Raw genomic sequence first — 16,628 nt, 5'->3', positions numbered from 1 at the left:
GGAAGACAGGTAAGCACCACCACGCCCAGCTCTGTCTCTTTCTTTGGACCATGCTGCGTCTCCCAGAAGGAAGTTCCACACCTGGCCTGGTGGGACCTGTGGTCTAACCCCTTAACACCCTCTGCTGTACCCTGGACACACCCATCATGAAAGACTTCACCTTGGTCCCTCAGATAGGCAGAGATATTCTTCTCCAGGACCTTTGCATGGCTGCTACTTACCTGCTCCAGACACTCAGACCCAGGCTTTGTGAACACAGCTCAGGTCCCCCGCCTGCCCTCTGGTCCCCATGTGTTATTTCTTTAGGTACAGAGGGTCCTGCGGAGTCACCCTCCATACCTTTGTGATGCGCGCATGGCAGTCCCACCCTGACTCCACTAGAAGTCAGCTCCAGGAGGGTGGGGACCTGGCCTTGACTGCTTCCTGCAGTCTCCCTGAGAGGCAGTGGCTGGTCTGCATGGTCGGCTCCCGAGGTGTCTGCCATGGGGAGCCACGCAGGAGCCCACAGCTTAGGCTATGTCTGCACCCGGCCTGCCTGTGGAGCCAGGAGTTCCCTGCTTCTTCCAAATTCTCCCTTAACAGCACAGGGCCAAGTATTTTCCCTCCTAGGTAAATGACAGCCTCGGCTTGGTTCTCCCCAAAGCCACCTCAGACCCAGGTAGTGCATTTGGGACGTGGGAGGCATCTTCACAGCTGCTGAGCACTAGGTAGAAACTCGCTCCTCCAGCAGATATTTGTCGGGCACCCGCTATGGTTTCAGCCTCTAGGACCGCTCTGTGGACAAGGCATCTGGTCCTGCTCACAGGGACCTCCCTGTCTCTCAGGAGAGACACTGGACAATGCCCAGCAGGCGCCACGAATCACTAGACAGGCAGAGTACGTCAAAGCTGTGTCCCCCCGACCCCCGTGTTAGAGGCTGCAGCAGGGTGAGAGGGAAAGAGAAAAGAGGCCGTAGGAAGCCGGATAAGGACGGGGCTGGCAGGCCAGAGCACACAGCCCAAACACTGCATTTCAAAAGCCTCTTGAGCCTACAGGTTAGTAGTCTAGGCTGCTCTTTTGCTGGGACCATTCAGGCGGTGGCTGCTGTCCTGGGGTTCAGCCAGCGCTCAGGGTTTCCACATGGTCCCACCTTCACGTCTGCTCATTGGTATCGGCTGCAGTAAGAGCTTTGGGTTTGGCCGGGGATGTAGCTCAGTGGCACCGTGCCTGCCTTGCAAGCTTAAAGTCCTGAGTTCGATCCCCGGTACCAAAAGAAAAAAAAAAAGAAAGAACTTTGGGACTTTGGGTTTCACCAGAGCAAGATGGCAGCTAACGACGGGGAGGGGTGCAGGTTCACGAAGGATGAGAAATTGGGGGACTCAGGTTGATGAGATACCCAGTGACCTCAGGCTGGGACAGCCAAGGCGCACTCGGGTTATACCACTGTTACACTGAAAAATCTCACCTTCCGATTCTGTCTAACACAGAGGTACAGAATCACACGCCCATCCCGAACAACAGAAAACCAGACAAAACCCAGGGAACAAATAATTTCCCACATTCAGACGCGGGCGGCACAGGCCTGTGCTTCTGGGCACTGGAGTCTGAGGTGGGTGCCAGGGTCCTCGGGGGTAGAGGAAAACCCCAATCCGAGAAGCTGTGGGCTAAACACAGATCATCCCTGCGAGTCTCGCGCTGCCATTGCAGTGGGGTCAGGACACGGGGCATCTGGGGTGCTCGGGTCACTCGGTGGGGCTCGTGCCTTTCTCGGAGGAGTGGGTTAGTTACCGGCAGAGCGGGCTGTGACAGGCCCAGGCAGACTGGTCACGGCCATTTGCGTTTTGTATTTGATTTTATTTTTGCCGTGAATTGAGACAGCACGTGGCTCTTGTCGTGCTCTTATACTTTCCAACCTCCAGGACCTTGAACCACAATAAGCTTCTTTCTTTTACAAATCCCCCGGGCTCAGGCATTCTGTTATAGCAACAGAACACAGTCTCGGACTCAAGGAGAGAAAAGTTACTGAAGATCGCAGACAGGACCAAGACTTGCCGGAGTTTCCTCTAATGAGGGACCATCCTCTCACTGAACAGTATCATTAACTGGGAACCACAGAAGCACCACGCCTTGCAGGTAAAGTTAAAATTAGTTCTAGAATGAAAACCAGGCTGCTCTAAAAGGATTTAAAAGTAAACCTTGAAGAGATTAAGCTAATCTGCAAGTGATTGAACCAAAAAAAAAAAAAAATTAAAAAAACTTTGAGGGAATACAAGAAAATTTAGCACTTGACAATGTATTATTTTTTCTTTTGGAGACACGGTTACACTCTGAGGCCGGCCTCAGACTTGCAGAGATCCTCCTGCCTCAGCCTCATGAGTTCACTGTGAGTTCAAGACCAGCCTGGGCTACCCAGTGAGTGCCAGGTCAGTCTCACCTACATAGTGAGACCCTGTCTCAAAGGGAAAAAAAATTACAGTGCTTAGCATGCAATAAAAAGAAGGAAATATGTGAGGTGTAGTTGAAACACATGGTGAATATTGAAATTTTAAAATTATTGCAGTAAGACTCATTGCTCTGCGCCACCCTCAAAATACTCTGCCTCACATCAGATTTGTCCTATGGTTGCCACTTCCCACAGCAGCTCTGGAGTCTCCCGAGTTTGTTTGTTTGTTTTTATTGTGGGTACCAGGGATCGAACTCAGGACTTTGCTTTCGCAAGGCAGCCATAGGGCCCCTGAGCTAAATCCCGGGCCCATTTCTGAGGGTCTTTAGCCGCCCTGTCGTCGTTGCCTGTGTACTGCACCAGTTCAAAGCATTTCTGTTTCATCGATATTTTGACTTAGGAGAAGAGCCGGAAGTCACACAGGGCCAGATCCACTGAATAAGGTGGATGAGGACGCAGTCATTTAAAAGGAGCCTGCACCTCCGTTAGCTGACACTGCTGCGTTCACCGGATTTTTGATCATGCATAATAAAGACACTCAGGAAAGGAAACTTCCAGAACTGCTTCAGAAAGTGGCCAGAACAATGGGGTAACTGTGTTTACAGCAAGGTGTATTAATGGCAATGTGTCGTTACTCGAATGTATCTTTTAAATGTACACATTCACCACATATTTCTATCACACCTCATATACAGTAGTAGAAAATGTGACTCATTGACAGGAGAAAATTCAGTCAAAAGGAACACACCACTAAGTGACAGAGAGGATGGAATTAACAGAGAGGGACGTAAAAGTAGCCATCATAAATACGCTCCAGGGCCGGGGACTTGGCTCAGGGGTTCCACCGCCTGCCTCACAAGTGCAAGGACCTGAGTTCGATCCTCAGTACCAAAAGTAGAACAACAAAAACAAAACAAAAATGCTCCACTGTCTGGGAGGTAAAGGAAAACATAACCATGTTAGAAGTGACTCTATCAACGAAGAGTATCTGAAATCAGTAATGATGCGGTGGGATTAAGGGCGCCTTCCATAGTGTAGAAGGGAAAGATCAGTAACCCTGAAGGCACAGAACGGCTGTCATGTAAATGAAGCTCCGAGAGGAACAAAAGAGGGTGGAGCAGGGAAGAGGAGGAGCCGGCAGGAACCCAGCTTCAGGGGCCCACAGACGATTTAAGTGGCCCACAAGCACGCAATTAGGGCGCCAGAAAGGGAGAAGGGAGACAACCCAATGGCAGAGCAAAAGCCCCAAATATTTCAAATTTGATTTCTTTTTTTTTTTTTTCGGTTTTTTGAGACAGGGTGTCTCACTATGTAGTTGAGACTGACCTGGAACTCACTGTGTGGCCCAGGCTGGTCTCGAACTCCCAGCGATTCTCCTGCCTCAGCCTCCTGCCTCAGTGCTGGGATCACCCATTGATTTTTGACAAAGATGCTAGGGTAATTTAATAAGCAGAAGATAGTTTTTATTTATTTATTTTTAAACATTCACCGATTTAACTGTCAGGTGCTATTTCCAAGGCAAGACATTTCTTAGGGCTACTCAAGGTGTTAACACTTCAGCACTAGTGTTTCATTTTGGAACACCCATAACAATGGAACATAATAAAGTTTTTCTCTTCAAATTCTTGTTCCTTGAATTTTTCTAGGTAACATATACGAATTTAATGCAAAAATAAAAAAAGGGAAATCTTTGGCATAAATGGGTTAAAGACATTCTTTCTAAAATATTTCCTATTAAAACCCAAAACACAATAGTGAAAAGTCATTCGTGAACTTTACAACATCAACTCTAAGTCATGGACTGATAACAACAGAAGCGGCAGATAACACATTATCGTAATTACATCGCCATCTTCCCAAGTCACGGGAGCCTCACATGCGAGAACTTTGTCTTGCTCAACTTTACAGGCCCTGCTCCTAAGCGACAGTAGGAGGTTCCTGTTCGTTGACTAAATTATGAAGGGAATGGATCAACTGGACTCCCCAGCTGAAAATCCTATGTGGATAGAAAAATGCAAATTTCATCGACACACACACACCAATCAAGAGGACTTAAATTGGAGCGGACTGCCAGGGGGCACCCTGACCTGAAGAAAGTGCGGAGCGCCCTCGAAGGGTGACATTTAACCTGAGCTGAAACGACCTTTCGGGGTTGCGGGGGGTGGGCAGCAAGGAGTGGAGGGGTGGAGGTGGCCCGGCCCCTCGGAGTCTCCCCTGGGTGTCACCCTCCCAACTCTACATGCACAACTCCCAGCTTCCCGCCTCACTTACTGCTAGAAAGGGCCCTTGGAGGCTGCAGCCACCGCACCAGGGCAGCCCAGCACCAAGGAAAGCTCTTGAAGGCTGACTGCAGATATCAGGCTCAAGGGCCTCCTGCTTTCGGTGCAGCTGCACCCAGGGACCCAGGCCCTGTCACCTCAGCAGGCACCGGCACCAACAGCACCGGTAGAACAATTCCATGGCCTCTGGCAGCTCTGGCCTGCAGAAGCAGCATCAGAAGATAGTTTTTTAATGAGTGGTGTGGAAGTGCTAAAGCATCAGTATAAAACGTTCAGAAATATAGGCAGGGTGTGGTGGCACACACCTGTCATCCCAGCACTTAGTAGGCTGAGGCAGGAGGATCGCTGTGAGTTCGAGACCCTGTCTCAGAAAACAAACAAAACAAAAACAAAAGACAAAATGTTTAAAAGAATGAAGTAAAAGATTAAATCTCAAGTTTGACTTTGTTTTTTTTTTCCAAATTTGACTTTTAATCACAACTAACCACAGAATCTACTTAAAATAGAGCAAGGACCTAACTATTCACACTATGAAGTGTTTTCAGAAAAATAAAAACAGAAGGTGTCTAGCACTCAGACCTGCAGGGTAAGAAGTATTTGTAAAAGTTCTCTAGTGAAGGAAATGGTGTAGATAGACGCCCCCCTCAGGCAGGATCTCCCTTCAGGCTGGCCTTGAACTTACTGTGCAGCCCAGGCTGACCTTGAAATCACAGTGATCCTCCTGCTTCAGCCTCCAGAGTGCTGGGATTACAAGCATGCACCACCACACCCAGCCTGAAACTTTTATCTACACAACAAAATGAAAAGCACCAGACATGGAGATAGAGAGATGAATATAAAACATTCTTATTTTTAATCTCTAAAAAATAGTATTTAACTAAAGCAAAAAGGAACAGATACATATTCTTTTTTTTTCCTTTGGTTTGGTTTGGTACTGGGCATCAAATCCAGGCATTGAGCATGTTAAGTCCCTCTGAGCTACATCCCCGGTCTGCAGGGTTTTATGGAAGGTAAAAGCACAAAGTGAAATGTTCTACCTGGGCATCATGGCCTGTCATCCCAGCACTCAAGAAAGAGGCTGAAGCAGGAGGGTTGCTGTGAGTTCAAAGCTAGTTTGGGTCTACAGCCATTACCACCTTGAACCAGCCTGATCTTGTCAAGGCCAGTGTGGGCAACAGTTCAAGGCCAGCCTGAACTATATAGCAAGACCCTGTCTCAAAAAACAAATTTAGAACATTAAAGAAACTAAATCTAGAAATGGGAAAAAAGTAAGTTAGGGAATATCAGTGTGACAGAATATTATGTAGCCATTAAAGATATTTATGGAGATCTATTTTTAATGGTGCAGATAAGCATATATGAATAAATTTTGGGGGGTACCGGAAATTGAACTCAGGACCTTGCCTTTGCCAGGCAGGTGCAGCACCACTGAGCTAAATCCCCTGAATAGTTAAATTTTTAAAGCAGGGTACAAAGCGTATAAAGTAAAAGTATGTGGGGCCGGGGATGTAGCTCAGTGGTTCTGTTGCCTGCCTCACAAGCGCAAGGTCCGGAGTTCGATCCCTGGAACTGAAAAAATAAAATAAAAGTATGTGAAGTACAGAGTATATATTCATGTACTATAAAATATGAAATACTGGTGTTGAGGTGGTTCAGTGCTATGTGTCTACCATGTATGAGTAGTTTAAACCTAAATAATTGAAAAATGTTACAAGCAATTTACAAAATGTAAGCACTATTCGTAACTAGGCGGTAAAATGACGGGCAAATTGCTTTTAAAGTTTTATTGCTTTTTTGTTTGTTTTTTTTGAAACACGGTCTATGAAGTCAGGCTGGCCTTATACTCACGGCAATCTTCCTGCCTCAGCCTCCCAAGTGTTGGGATTACAGGCGCGCACCAAGCTCAGCTTATTGTTGTTTTTAAGAAGGATGCATCTTATCACCCTGCCTAGAGACACAAACACACAAAATCTGGTGGTCAGCCAGGCCAGCGCTCAATCCCTGCTGAGCTGAGTGGCCCTTTTGCAAGTCAGTTTGGCTGAACCAGTTGCCTCCTCTCCGAAGTGGAGATAAACGTGTACACGTGACGGGGTTGTTTTGAAAATTAAGAGGTAACGTGAATACTGTATGTACAGCGAAGTGTGTGGCGTAAACATTCATGGAGTTATTCATTATTACTGTAGGCATTTTAAGCAGAGGAAAAGAAATTTTAGAAGCAGAACTTCTTTTAAAGGAAATCCCAGTGGACGCCGGCCCTGGTGGGAGCCCCTGAAGTCAGGCTCCAATCCAGGTGAGCCCAGAGCAACCTATCATCAAGTCTTTCCTGGTAAGGCGCTGTTGGGTGCAAGGGGCAGAACCTCCCACCAAGCTTGAGTCCTAACTTGCTATGAGAGCACCAGGTCTCAGGGGATCCAGGGCAAGCTGTGGCCATTAGCTTTCATGAGGTACCGGGATGGTAGAAGAGACTAAACACAAGACTCACCGCGCGCCCCAGCATCCTTTCCAGGCTCATGGCAGACATGGTGCCTACACCGACTTGTCTTCACTTCTGGCCCGGAAGAGGTCTGGTTCCTGGGGGTGAGGTCTCATTGGCCCAGCTCAGGTCAGGTGTCCACCCACGGCCCAATCAGATCTGACTGAGGGGGCAGGGTCACAGTACAAACATGGCTGCTCTGGGCCCTGGCCTTTGAAATGACTCTGTAGAAATCACGTGTGCCAGGCCCCACACAACACATGCTAAATTCTGTGCCTGCTCTTTTCTTCTCTTTGCCCAGTCTTCTCTTACTGGAGGTTCTCCAACCCCACGATTTAGACAGCTTTAAGCCACTCTTACGCTCCTTAGCTCTGAGGTTGAACTATGATAGGGTCGGCCCTGACCACCATATCTAGGCGTCCCCAGTGGGCCCTGGGTAAAGGCAACCCCCAGGGAAATGGTTATGGGTGTGACATTCTTCCAAGCATGTCACCTGACTTAGGCATATAGACACTGGTGGTGACAAAATCCCAGACTGCGGGGCTGGGGTCTGCCCAAGGTGGGCACTTGTGCATTCTGAGATTTTGCCAGTAGAAAGAGGGCAGGTTCTCCCAGAGAAATGAATTCTTTGGAACATGGTGGCCTTAAATCAGAACACACAAAAGTTGGGCTAAGAAAAACGCGAATGAACAAACACGTACACACATCTCTGTAGAAATCTAAAAACAAAAGACTTGTGTACCTTTCTTTTAATTGTCATTTTAGAGCTCCCCACTGTGGCCACCCCACCTCCAATGACTTTTGCAGGCTATGGGGACCATGGAACAAAGCTGGGGTGGGCCCGGCAGTCCCACCACACTGCCAGGTGTGTAGGGGGGAACAAGTCACAATTACAAATTATCACAACTTGCGCCTGTGCTGGGCAGCTCTGCAGCGTGTGGAGGCCGAGGCATCCCTTTGTCAGGCGGTCTGCTTGGCGGTGACCTTGCTCTGGAGCCGATGATACTCCTTCAGCCTGGAAACCAGATTCAAGACAAAGGAAAATGTAAATTAACAATAACACGCTCTCCGCTCCATGAATTCAGACAGGACGGGGTGGTGGGGGCAGCTGTTTGTTAAGATGTGTGTGAAGTTGTCTCTTTCTTTTAGCCCCTTTCCCATCCTGGCCCCTCCTGCCCTCCAATCAGGATAAATGTAATTATTTTATCTTAGGGGAAAACACTGTTTGTCATTGTGGAAAACAAAACGTTGAATAGGCAATGGGAGCCGTGAAGAGGCCATTATGAAATCCCGGTGTGCTCGGGGCCATTTAAAAGGGTTTAGAGAGTCATGAAATACAAACAGAGGGCGCAGGAGGCGGGCGGTGAGGTGACAGGGGAGGGGGAGCCCAGGGAGCCGGGTCCAGGGAGGCTCCGGGAACAAGGGACGGGCTCTGGGAGAAGATGGTGGCTCTGCCCAGGACGTGCTGTCGTTCGGGCAAGCAGGCAAACAGTGACAAATCCAGAGCAGGACAGACAGGACCTTCCCACTTGGCTCCTGGGCTTCCTAGCTGTGTGACCTTGGGCAGGTTACACAACCTCTCTGGGCACATTTCCAGGGAGTTACGTATTTGTTCAAGAATTACACGAGGCAACCTAGAAGCCAGCCTGGGAATGGTTCAGTCAATGGCAGCTGCTAGTAATGAATGACCTTGCTTGCCCTTGAGCACTCCAGCCTGTGCTGAGAGCACCTGCTGCCGGCCACAAGCTCCCCCCCATGAGTTAGGCTCTGGGACACGTGCTGGTTTCCCAGGGCTCCTGTGGCGCCTTCGCTGCACCTGGGAGGAGGCGCCATGACCGCCCACACTGTTGGCTCCAGAGTTGGGAAAGGGCCTGAGACTAGGGCTCGCGCTAGGTCTTTGACTTCAGACAGCAATGTGTCCCCTGGGCCAGGGACAGTGCCCAGCTAGGCCTCCCGCTCAGGGACGGTGACATCCCTGGGCCATTTCCTTGTCTAACCTGCCCCAGAGAGCAGGGCGAGCAGAGACCCAGTGGCTGGAGGGGCTGGGTGTTAGTTTCTGCCCAGGGCAGCCCCAGAGCATCTCACCTGAGGGAGTTGATGTTGATGAAGCCCGTGGCATCAATGGGTTCATAATCACCCTGCACGTTCATGCTGCAGGAAGACAGAGGCAGAAGCTGACTGGTTCAGCCAGGAGGGGGCCACCCTGGGGTGGGACGGTGCCCCCCGTGGAAACCCGGGCGCCTTCCCCACGTGGCCCAAGCCCGGCCTGCACTCTGGCTTTTCATTCCTTCGCTGGCCCACTCTGGGAACTGCTCTGGCCGGCACCCTGCCCGAGGCCCAGGGGCCCGACAGCGCACCCGGCAGCCTCGGCTTGGGTCCCAGATCGCCAGCAAGAGCCCGGTGAAATCCTCCTGCAAGCCACGGCCCGCCACCTACAGACCGAGGACACAGCCCCGAGCCGGCTCTGTCCGCAGGGCCATAGTGGGCTCAGAGAAGGGTCTGGCAACAGCTGCTGATGTCCTGTGGCCTCCTAAAGGGCACAGATTAGGACAGGCCACCAGCATGAACAGCGTGACCATCCGCTGGTTACCGCTCCCTGTGTGTCCAACCCGCAGGACCCCTCCACTGCCTTCGCCCCCCAGATCCGAGGGCTTCGGCTCCTGCGTCTTGGTCTGGACACTCGGTTTGCCAGCCCTGCCACCACTGCCTCTGCAGGGCCGGGGGTGAGGGTGCGTCTGCCCCGGGACGGAGGGAGACGGCAGCTGCTCTCAGCGCCGTGAAATCGCGTCGCCAACGCTCACGACCCTGACCCCGTGCACTCATTCACACTCCCTCACTTATTTAGGCCTTCAGTAAGCACTCGGGATTGGCCAGGCTGCACAGGAAGCAAAAACAGGTAAGAAAGGCGCCTGCTGCCGGCACAGACGTAAGCAATCAATTACCCATCTCCTTTTGTCAATCACAGCCCTCAGGACACAGCCTCAAAGAGGCCCTGCTCTGAGCCCCTGAGAGCCAGCGAGCGGGCCCCTCACCACACCTCACCAAGAGTCTTCTCCACGCCCGCACATCTCCAGCCTCAGGACAAAGCAGTCTCCAGGTTCTGGATGACAGGGAGATGGCCTGTGCCCTGGGGAACTCCCCCAGAGCTGAGATTTGTTCGGGGAGCAAGTCCGCCGCCCTGCGCGCCTCTGGGGCCGGGCCTCTGACCCCTTCTTGGAAGACCAGGGACTTCCTGCAATAACTGAGGTCTCCGCTGCCACCCTCCCGCCCTGGCCGACCTTCCCCAGGCCTTGAAGCAGACGCACAGCACTCTCCAGAAGTCACTCCGTACCGTCCCCTCCTCCACCCCTCTCTGTCTCTGCTTCCACCTCCAGGGCTCAGGTGTGGAGGCCTCCAGGAGCCAACCAGACCGGTGTGCGCCCTGTGGGGACAGAAGACCCCGGGCTTCCTCCTGACCACCAACCTCGATCCCTCTAGTGCGCCTCGTTTGGGCAGCGGGGTGGGATGCATCTCTCAACATGACCTCCAGCCCAGGCACAAAGTGTACCCAGCCGCACCCCAGCCGAGTCTCCCACCCTCCTGGAAGGTCCCCTGCGCTCAGCCGCTGGAGGAGGCAGGTGGCCGCATCCTGTCCCTCTCCCCGTCTAGGTCCCCAAGCCAGGGGCCTTCCGGTCCCTACAGAGGGCCCCCCAGGGGACAGGCTTGTCCCACGAGGCTACAGACAGTTCCAAGGGGTGTTTCTCAGGAATGAAAACCTCTTTTTAAAATTGTAGTTTGGGGTGGGGAGGGGAGGTGGAGAAAGAGTTTACAATGATTTTTTTTTTACCTCCCCTGACGGTCTACAGAAAACCTCTGTGCTTTTATTTTTGCTCATTCGAGTGGCTCTGACCTGCTCTATAATTACGTTACTTTCTACCTACTGTGCCACGGCATTTCCAGCTCTGCTACCTCTCGCGGCTTTCCTCGCTGGTCCCTGTGACGCTGTCACTCAAGGGCTTTCAAGTCAGCGATGTAGAAATCAAAAAGAAAAGGGAAATGGTCGGAGACACAGTGAGAATAAATGCTTCTGCTTTCTTCTCTTTTTTCCCCCTTTCCCTTTTTACTTTATTCATTTAATCTCCCTGAGTGCGACTGTAAGGCTTAATGAAGGGTTGGACAGATTATTAGAGACCGCTGATTGGGAGCGGGAGGGAAGAAAGAGCCGCAGAGAGAAAGAGAGAAGATAATTTGACATTTACCCCGACTGATCTAAACTGATTCGGTTATATTTATGGCTTATAAAGTGTTTAGAAAGATTGAAGGGGGGGAGCGACTCAACAAGGCAAAGAGAAGGGAAAGAAAAAAATAATATTGACTGCCAAACAAAACTCGTACTTTAATTCCCAAGTGGCCTCCGGGAGGGGAGAGCCTCAGCCTGAGCCAGACTGGGGCCGGGGCCAGTGGGGTGGGGCTGCCCGCGCCCCGGGGTCTGTCCTCCCCTAGGGTGGCCAGGTGGATGCCAAAGGAGACACCTGGCCCCTGCGTGAAGGCCGCCCTGCTCAGGGTGCAAGCTCGGTGCACACAGTGGCCAGCCCTCCGCTGACCTGTGCTCCTCAAGACCCCACCCTGGGCTCAGCCTCCTCCTGCCCTCAGCCACCTCCTCCCAGCTGACCGCCCCAGAGAACATCGCCATGCCCACGACCCACCAAGGTCATCAACCCGCACGTTCTCCCGGGCTATCCCAAAGGAGACCCATAGCCAAGATGTCCAAACCCAGCCAGGCATGATGGGCACACCTGTGATCCCAGCACTCTGGGAGGCTGAGGCAAGAGGATCACAAGTCCAAGTCCAGCCTGGGCAACTCAGCAAGACCCTGTCTTAAAATAAAAAATGGCTAAGGATGTAGCTCAGCGCAAAGGCCCAATCACCAGTATCGCAAGAAGGCATCTAAACCCAAACGCATGATCCTTCCTCAAGAACATTCCCTGGACCCAGTGAAGGTACCAACACGCACACAGCTGCTCATTCCCCTCACTGCCAACCAAGGTGACCTTGGCTGTGCTCCCTCCACATCCCGGCACATTCAATGCCACCTTCTGAAGATGTGTTTGATCCACCTGCTTCTCTCTGGTCCCACAGCCATGAGCCTGGTCCACCAGAGCGTCAGAGGATGCCCTAAAATCAGATCTGGTCTCGTCCTTTCCTTACAACCTGGCCCTTTCCTCCTTTCCTTGGGTTCTTGGAGGGCCTGGGATGGATGTTCCAGGCTCTTCCCAAGCTCAGAACCTCTGCGTGTGTGGTTTCTTCCTGGAAACTGTCCCACAATCCCAGGGTAACAGCTGCTGCTGTGCAACCAATCAGTCACCCTGCAACCCGACTATTATACCCAGCCGGAGTAGCTGCTCCTGCCTCACACCCAGCACATTTTGTGCCTGTGTAATCCACAAGTCTCCGAGCAACGCCTTTCTCCTCAGTCGGCCTGTAAGTCCGGTGAGGACACAGACAATGTGGTTTGTGTCTCCCGGTGCCAGTCCAACAAGACGTCGGATGTGAAGCTCCAGGCCTGGCTGTGGGGACCTACCTGACCAGCTCCTCGTTGTACAGGGATAGGGGGGACTCCCGGCCGAGGATGTACACCTGGCCCTTCAGGACGGACAGGTGCACCTTTCCTTCCACCCGCTCCTGGGACTTGGCAATGCAGTGGCGGACAAATTCACACTCGGGGCTGTGCCAGAAACCTGCAGGGAGGAGACAGTTAGGGCGCTGGGGAGGCCACTGTGCTGCCAGGCTGGGACCGGGATGTGGAGAAGATGGGGCAGAGCAGGGGCACCCCAGGGTCTGTCTTGCTCGCTGTGAGCTCTGGGACACTGTACACTCACCAGTGACTGTGTGGAGCACAAGCTCTGGTGTCTGTGTGGTGCCCAGGGTGGGTGGCCTGGGGCCAGACAGACCATAGGTGCGATGTCCTGCACTGCTCCGTGCCTCAGTTTCCCCATCTGTGGCATGGGGATGCCACAGCACTACTACTTGGGGAGCCGTGCGTGGGGCAAGTGTCAGACATAGGAGCCATGAGCCGGCATCACCCCACTCCGAATAACTGAGCTGCCGTCTCCCTCCTGCAAACCTCCAGGCTTTTTCGGCGTACAAGGAGAGGCCCTGATGTCAGATAGGGGTCACTGCTCAGGCCCGGCTTCCCTGGGCTTGACCCAGGCTGGGACCTGTGTTGGCCTCTGCCTCCCCCTACCCCCAGTGGAGCCGGGCAGGTGGCCCTGGCCAGGTGGGGGAGGGACGGTGCTGGCGGGCATAGGTTTCTCTGAAATGGAGCCGGGAAGGTGAGCCCACCTGAGCAGCTGTGGGGCCAGCTGGCGGTGATCCCCAGCCCTGATAAGAGCCGGGTCAGCTGGGGTCTTGGGCTATTGTCAGAGGCCTGGCCTGGGGCCGGGGGAGCAGAAGACTGGGTCCCCACTTGCCTGCGTCCTGCCATGTGAATTCACGTCCGGCCCCATCTTGACCATGACTCGGTTTGCAGTTTGTGGGGCGGGGACCCTGCCACCCCTCCCCAGCTCGTGCAGAGTGCTGAGCGTTCTGCTTTGAGGTTGAACTCCACAGCCTCGGCCAGCCCTCACCGTAGCCAGGGAGACAGAGGCCCAGGCAGGGACAGGGACTGTCTGAAGCCACACAGCAAGACCAGGGAGCAGCGCAGGTCGATGGAGACCTCTGCAGTGCAGCCCAGGGCCTTTTCGAGGGCACCCCTGGACGCCTGCTGGGGACACCGGTGCCCCCGCCCTCAGAGTCCTGTGCTGGGCTCCTTATCTGGGCAATTAGTCCATCAGATTCCCAGGCTGGGGGGCAGGTGCAGATGGAGCCAGAGATAGCGGGGCCCGAGATGTACGTAGGAACAGCTGGCCTGGCCTTCGCCTGTCCCCACCCACGGTGTCTTCGGCTCAGGTTTCTTTCCCAGGGGACTTAGCCTGGGTGGGGGGCTGCGTGCCTCAGGCCTGAGCTGCGGAGCGCTCCCCTCCCCATGCTACTGGGGCGCAAGCATGCGACACGCAGGAGCTCAGGACACCTCTCTATACCCATTTCACTGCAGGAGAAACTGAGGTCAGAGGGAGGAGGTGAGCCACAGCCCCTAAATAAGAAGCCTTTCCAGGGTCCTGCTAGGCCACTTCTCCTAGAGGTCAGGGTCTCCCTGAACTGAGTCCATCAAGACCAGGAAACTGGGGAGGGAGGAGGGACGGACGGACAGACAGAGGGGTGCAGTCACAGGCAGCGCCCACACAGAGCCAGGGCTTTTAGCAGAGGCTGGGGCAGCGGGGAGGGCCTCCTCCTGCCTCAGCCTCCCCCTCTGAGTCCTGAGGTCTGTACCCCAGATGCTAGATGGGACCAGGAGGAGGTCTTGGCATGGTCTGTGGCCTGGTGCTGGAGGTCCACGGAGGAAACAGCCCCTGCGGCTGCCTCAACCCCGGAGGCTGTGCTGGTGCTGTGTCACTCGTTCTCCCAGCCAGGAGAGGACCTGGCTGGACCCAGAGCCCCGTGAGTCCCTGAGTGGGAAGTCACAGCCAACCGCCCCAGGCTGCGGGCGACTGGCTGCTGCCAGGGGCTGGGCCGCAGTTAATATTAGCAGACCGACCTGGATAAGCCCGGCCTCCCCCGCTGCCTCTGCTCGGAGGTTTTGTTTCCTTTTAAATCTCGTAATCGCTGTGCCTCATTTTGGGATTTAGAGGGCTCGTTGCCGGCAGACACAGGAAGACTCCGTGTAGGCAGTGCTGGGCAGAGGTTCCGTGCCGGCCCCAGACATCCAGGGCTCCTGTTCCCCCCGGGACCACCCCTCCCTTGTGGACCCGGAGGTCTACACAGTTCCCGAGTTCTTGGCCTCCACCTGCCCTGGGCCCGAAGCTGCCGCAGTTCAGCAGCCACAAAGCCTTGGGTGAGTGTCTTTGCCTGTCCTGAATTCAGTTTCCCCAGCTCCGTGCAGCTGCGCTTAGATAATACCCATCAGGCTGGGCGTGGTAATCCCAGCACTCAGGAGGCCGAGGCAGGAGGATCGGGGTGACTTCTGAGGCCAGCCTGGACCCCACAGCAAGACCCCGATCTCCAAAACCCCCAAACACAGTGATAGACAATACCCACAAGGTGCAGCTCGGGGCCTAGCAGCAAGACTGCAGGGGAGGTGGCAGCCGAAGCCACTGTGGGCCAAGGAGGCCCGTGCCTGCCCCCTGCCCAGCCTCCACACACGTGGCTGAGCCAGGTGCTCCCCACCCCACCTCACCAAGTCTTAATGACGCTCCCACTTTTCTAACCCAAATCCACCTTTCAGTGTCACAATCCCACCGAGCTCCAGCGCCCGCAGGAAACAATGGCATTTAAACACCTGTCTGTACCTGGCAAGCAGGGCAGCTGCCAGAAACAGTGGCAGGGCAATAATGTCACCCAGCAGTCTCGGGAGGCTGGGGTGGGCAGGGGGCTGTCCCCTGTGATCCCCCAGTCAGGGACTCGTGAACGTGGGCCAAGGACGGCAGCCCAGGCCACACGGGCACGACAGTGTGGCTGTGTCTAACTACAACCATTTCTGATCAGCACAGGAGTGTGGCCTAGGCCCGTTCACCCCTCCTTAGGCAACCCTAAGGGACCTCCCTGTCAGCACAGCGCACTGCAGCCCAGAACTACTGGACTCAGGTGATCCTCCCACCTCAAGCTCCTGTAGTAGGGACTATAGGTGCATGCCACCATGCCCGGCACCACCACTATTTCTGGGCATTGAAAAAAAGTTTTCTGAAGTCCTAAGGGATGAACCCAGGGCTTTTGCACTGAGCTACATCCCCAGCTCCCTCTCTTTTTCATTTTGAGATGGGGTCTTGCTAAGTCACTCAAGTTGCCCATGCTGAACTGGAACTTGTGACCCTCCTGCCTCAGCCTCCCAAAATGCTGGAATGGCAGGCGTGCGCCACTACGCCGGGCTTGACACTGAAATTTAATTTCACATGATTTTCACGTTATAAGATAATTCTTTTTTTTTCCCTCTTTTCAACTATTAGAAAATGTAATGTATTGTCAGCTCATGGCTGAATAAAAACAGGTGACGAGCTGGAGCTGGGCCAGGGACGGTCACTTGTGGAGCTGTGTGCCTGCTGGGGGCTGGGCAGCCCCCTCTCCCCGCCCATGAGACATAGGCTCACCCGTCCCGCTAGCTGGGCTCAGGCTGCCGCCACCCCAGGGCATTCTCAGTCACACACAATCTGCTCCTCTGGTGGCTCTGGGCTCTGCGTAGGGACAGCCCACCTTGACCCGGACCCCAACTCAGTGGCTGTTTGTGTTTGAACCATGCCATCCCCCCAGCCTCAGTTTCCTTATCTGTAAAATGAGCTGCAGGCTTCCGGGGAGATTGGGCTCCCTCTGGCCTCGCTGTCAGGAGGTGGAGGGGCCCTGACCTCCCACCCCACCCCCCAGCCCTCCCCCAGCCGAGGCAGGCGGG

General features: G+C 53.8%; 1 long non-coding RNA gene across 5 annotated transcripts; it reads left to right on the top strand.

Annotated features, from left to right (window-relative positions):
- The first annotated feature begins 618 nt into the window (after positions 1-618).
- LOC104864431 lies at positions 619-4,409 on the top strand. 5 transcript variants are annotated; one of them, XR_780898.2, is made up of 4 exons: positions 619-1,034; positions 1,467-1,588; positions 1,949-2,112; positions 2,823-3,222. It is a non-coding gene; the product is annotated as an uncharacterized LOC104864431 (long non-coding RNA). The 5 variants fall into 5 exon arrangements; XR_780897.2 differs by lacking the exon at positions 619-1,034 and adding an exon at positions 4,331-4,407 and having other exon boundaries at positions 1,052-1,588; positions 2,823-3,011; XR_780896.2 differs by lacking the exons at positions 619-1,034; positions 2,823-3,222 and adding an exon at positions 4,331-4,409 and having other exon boundaries at positions 1,055-1,588.
- The last annotated feature ends 12,219 nt before the right edge of the window (positions 4,410-16,628 follow it).

This window comes from Fukomys damarensis, unplaced genomic scaffold (genome assembly GCF_012274545.1).
Source record: "Fukomys damarensis isolate Sample0158 unplaced genomic scaffold, DMR_v1.0_HiC HiC_scaffold_36, whole genome shotgun sequence".
NCBI classification, from domain to species: Eukaryota; Metazoa; Chordata; class Mammalia; order Rodentia; family Bathyergidae; genus Fukomys; species Fukomys damarensis.
This window is presented reverse-complemented; position numbering and strand designations above follow the sequence as displayed.